Source organism: Eurosta solidaginis, chromosome 5 (genome assembly GCF_040869045.1).
Source record: "Eurosta solidaginis isolate ZX-2024a chromosome 5, ASM4086904v1, whole genome shotgun sequence".
NCBI lineage: Eukaryota > Metazoa > Arthropoda > Insecta > Diptera > Tephritidae > Eurosta > Eurosta solidaginis.
Window position 1 is genome coordinate 123074094 of NC_090323.1, and position 4667 is coordinate 123078760.

The following is a 4667-nucleotide window of genomic DNA, read 5'->3' on the forward strand; positions in this document are numbered from 1 at the left end:
TGCTTGGTTTGGGATGCTTCCACTTCACTCGTTTTTGAAGTTCGGAAAGATATTCCGTCTTCCATCGTTTGCAGAAGGTGTGATGGAAGGCTTTGAGTTTCTGCCACCGATTGATCATCGAGGCAGAGCTTTCACTAGCATCTGGTTTTGGCGGAGCCAGTAGGTGGCTGCCCGTTAGGAAATGTCCTGGGGTTAGTGGTTCCAGATGCGTTGGGTTATTTGACCCTGGACTAAGAGGGCGCGAGTTGAGGCACACCTTAATCCTGCAAAAAATTGTTTCGAACTCCTCCATATTATACTTATGGGGGACGCGATCTTTTTGAAGTGGCTTTTGGAGCTCCTCACTCCCGCTTCCTACAAGCCGCCCATATGTGGAGCGGCGGGAGGAATAAAATGCCAAGTTAATGCTTGATGACTGTACGTGGAGATAGTTTTGTCTCGGCTTTCTACCAGAATTCGGATCTTAAAGATCTTGATGTTCCGACAAAGTTTTTACCATTGTCGGAGTAGATGTTTGTCGGACATCCTCTTCTCGCGATAAAACGCGAAAAAGCTGCGAGGAAGCATGGGGTGCTCAGGTCACTAGTGGCTTCTAGGTGGATTGCCTTAGTAGTGAAACAGACAAAAAGGCACACGTAGCCTTTGGACAGTCGACACCCCCTACCGCGGTAGCTTTTGATTTCGAAAGGCCCCGGTATTGGTGCACGCGCGGGTAAAAGTAGTCCGTTCGCAGGGAAGGGTACCCATAAGAGTGGACTGCGCCTGCTTTCGGTGAATAATGCAGGTTTTGCAATTGTGGATGATGGCTCTGTTCTTGACATTCGGTATCCAGTATTGGGTTCCGATAAGACGGAGCATGGGCTGGTTCTCGCCATGAAGGGAGTCATGATGAGTCATCATGACTGTAAGGCGAGACAGCCTACAATTGTAAGGCAAGACGACCGGATGGCGCTCGTTATATGACAAGTCTTTTGAAGCCCCTAGACGCCCCCCTGTTCTAATAATATCATCTTTGTCGAGGTATGGGTTGAGTGAGAGTATTTCACTCTTTCGATCAATGGGTTCCCCGTTTTTTAGTTTTACGTATTCTGTACCATAGAATCGTTTTTAATATACTTAATTAACGCTTGAGTCGTGGCCTTAATTTCGTCGGCTGAGATTATGCATGACTTTTCGCAGAACGAGGCTTTAGTTCTTGGGTGAGTTCTTTTATAAAATCTCTTAACATGGGATAGCACTTTTAAAGCCCAAGGTAAATTTGAGAATCGGTCGAGAATATCCATTTGATCTACCCTTGTGGTGGCATATGATTGTGCCCTCTTCTCCTCAACGGACGTTTTGTATTCGGTGTCTTGCGCAGGCCAGTGGGACTTGTCTTCTTGCAGCCAAGAAGGTCCCTGCCACCACAACGAACTGTTGACCAAATCTGATGCAAGTAGTCCTCTGCTTCCTAGATCCGCTGGATTAGATTCCGAGTCCACGTGAAGCCAGTCCTTGCTACCGACCATGTCGATTATCTTAGTGATTCTGTGTGCGACGAAGGTTGACCAGGAAGAGGCCGGCTTTCGTATCCATGCGAGTACGATGGTTGAATCCGTCCAGAGGTGAACTTTTGCTGGTCCCAAATGAATGTTTCGGAATATTGATTCTATGATTTCTGCAAGCAGCACGGCGCCGCAGAGTTCTAAACGTGGTAGCGAGATGGTTTTCACTAGAGCTACTCTGGTTTTTGCTAAAAGGAAGTGTATGAAAACCTGATCGTCTCCTTTGACGCGCATGTATACCGCTGCCGCATATGCTTTCTCGGAAGCATCACAGAAGCCGTGGATTTCTATGTCGTCTTCCGGTGAAAAATTTACCCACCGCGGTATTCGTATGTTGTCTACTTCACCATAGTATTGGGTGAAGTTCTTCCACCTTTCTAATGTAGTTTGTGAGACAGGCTCGTCGAAACCGGTGCCTTCTAACCAGATATTCTGCTTTAGTATTTTTGCCACTATGACCATTGCTGCAAGCCAGCCTAAAGGGTCGAAAAGTTTGGCTATAGCCGATAGGATTGCGGGTTTGGTGATGCTCTCGGCATTCTCTAAAGCTCCTGCTTTGAAGTAAAACATGTCTGAGTGCGTGTTCCATCGTATTCCGAGTGACTTCACCGAGCTAGCCTCTTCGCTGAGCAGATCCATTTTGGGGATGTCCTAAAGAACCCGCTTAAGTACCTTCATTCGGGTACTTAAGGGAACATATGAAAAATGAGTTGTGGTTATGTGAATACATATTCCTGAAAAATGTATATATTTCAAAACAAGAAATTTATTTAAAATAACGCAAAAACAAAGGAAAACTTTATTTAGAAAGTAAAAAAAAATATCACATAGTAGGAATTCAATTCTTTTAATTTATTTTTACATATGTACATATGTACTATTATTAGGAACATATGTAGGTACTATGTATGATTTCACATGCATTTGCATGCTTAGGACGTGAAAATATCTGTAATTTTTTTTTGGTGTTGGCTTCGAAAATTACATATAAACAGTTTTTCTTCAAGCGATTCAAATTCATTAAGATCGAGATTTTCACTTTCTATATAATGTTTAATTATTGAAACCGTCTCCAAAGCTTTAGCTAAAGTAGGCGCAATATCATTGGACTCGTCTTCTGAATTTTCTGTAGCTGATGACTCATGAGATTTTTCTTCTAAGACGGATGACAATATTTCTTCTTCCGTAAGTATTCCAAAACACTGGGTTCTTCATCGCATCTAACATATTCTTCAAACTCTTCACTATCGATCGGCACATTTATTAATTCTTCAGTGGCCTCCGGGCAATTATTATTAATAAGAAATCCACCCTATGTTATCAAATCAAAAAATTAAATAATGAATATTTCAACAGAGGATATAAAACATACCTTACGAAAACAGTTTTCTATAGTTTCCTTTTTAACTAGCCACCATGCCCGCTTTACAAAGTATAAAGCATCCAACATTGAAATCGATTTCACAAAATCTTGGTTTGTTAAGCCTTCTTCGATAGAAAGCAACTGTTTTCTTACAAGTATTTGTCGGAAATTAACTTTGAAGGCATGAATTATTCCTTGATCTAGTGGCAGCAAGATAGATGTGGTATTTGCTGGAAGAAATTCAATTTTGACATTTTCCAGTAATAAGTCAACCACTTTATGGCACGGTGCATTATCAACAAAAAGCAAAACTTTTCTTTGTTGCTTAATCATATCGCGATCAAACTCTTTTAAAATATTTGTCGAAAGCGAGCTAACCATCCAAGTTTTACCCTGGGAGTAATATGGTAAGGGAATAGTTTTTCCTTTAAAGCAGCATTGCATAAAAATAATAGGGCAAGGCGCAATTTTAGGCTCTTTCCTCCTTTCACAGCAGCTAAAGTGCCGCCTGGTAATGCCTTATAAAACAATCCGCCCTCATCCGCATTAAAAAATTTGCGGGCTTCATAGTCTTTTAATAAATTTTGCAATGTATGTTGTCTGTATACATATGCCACTGTAGTGTCAGCATCCGCCGCCTCTCCAGTTATTTTTGTAAATTTAATGCCCTCTCGCCTTTTCCAGCGCTACAGCCAACCATTGGTAGGACAAAAATCAACGTGCATTTTATCAGCGAATTTTCTAGCTTTTTTGAGGAGTTGAGCATTTGTAATCCCAACATTTGCAGCTCTCATTTGGTCGAACCATTTGGAAAGAGCCTCTTCTACTTCTTTGTTAGGACTTTTACGCAAACTTTTGCGTTTCCAGCAATTAGTGTCCGCTGATGCCTTCACTTTCTTGCGATTTCTCAAAATCCGATTTATGGTTGAAAGTCGCACTTGAAATGTTGCGTAATCTGATTTTTAGATTTTTCATTACTCTCAAGTAAATGAAGTATTTGCATTTTTTGTTTAATTGTTAAACTTGTAATTTTTCGCCCTTTGCCAGGCATTTTTCTAAATATTTTAACTTTGACAACTAACGATTCTCGATAAATTAGTGGTGTAAATCAAATCAAATATCGATTTTATAGAGCTACCATTGAGCTTCAAAATATGTAAGTACCAAGTAGGTACTTAAGAGGGGGAAATTATATGAGAAATGGATATTACTGCACGAAAAATTTAGTCACTTAAGCGGGTTGGGTAATAAAGCGGGGAGTTACTTAAGAGGGGGATTTTCTTCCCACTTCTTACAAAAAGCAGAGTGCCCAAAAATTTTGATTACTTCAGCGGGTTAGGCACTTAAGCGGATGAGTACTTAAGCGGGTTTTACTGTAACACTTACTTCTTATTGTTTTTTGTGCTGGCGGGATTTATTGCTATGATGGCTGTGGCTCCGGGGGCTGTTAATAATATCGTGTAGTATAATATGTAACGTTGAAAGTCGGTGTTATTTCTGGTTGCTGGGGCAAATCCTTTGGTTAAATTTTTTATGGTATGCAAATGTGCTGTGCAGGTTGATATGTGGACTATATGATAAAAAAGGTGCTTTCAGTTCCTGGTGAGGAGGACCAATGTTCGGCTTGGGTGCGTCGGTAACCAGCAGTGCGTTGGCGCACACGGGTCGATCTCGGGATTGATGGTTCACTCAAAATACAATAGAGAAAACCGCGAAGAGGATTTCCTCGTTATAATATAATATTTAATTCCAGTGAAAGA

The 4667-nt window shown here is 41.0% G+C and overlaps 1 long non-coding RNA gene across 1 annotated transcript; it reads right to left on the reverse strand.

Annotated features, from left to right (window-relative positions):
* Positions 1-2576: 2576 nt before the first annotated feature.
* LOC137253745 (uncharacterized) lies at positions 2577-3597 on the reverse strand. The gene is made up of 2 exons (XR_010953877.1): positions 2917-3597; positions 2577-2856 (listed from the first exon to the last, which is right to left on the reverse strand). It is a non-coding gene; the product is annotated as an uncharacterized lncRNA (long non-coding RNA).
* Positions 3598-4667: the final 1070 nt, after the last annotated feature.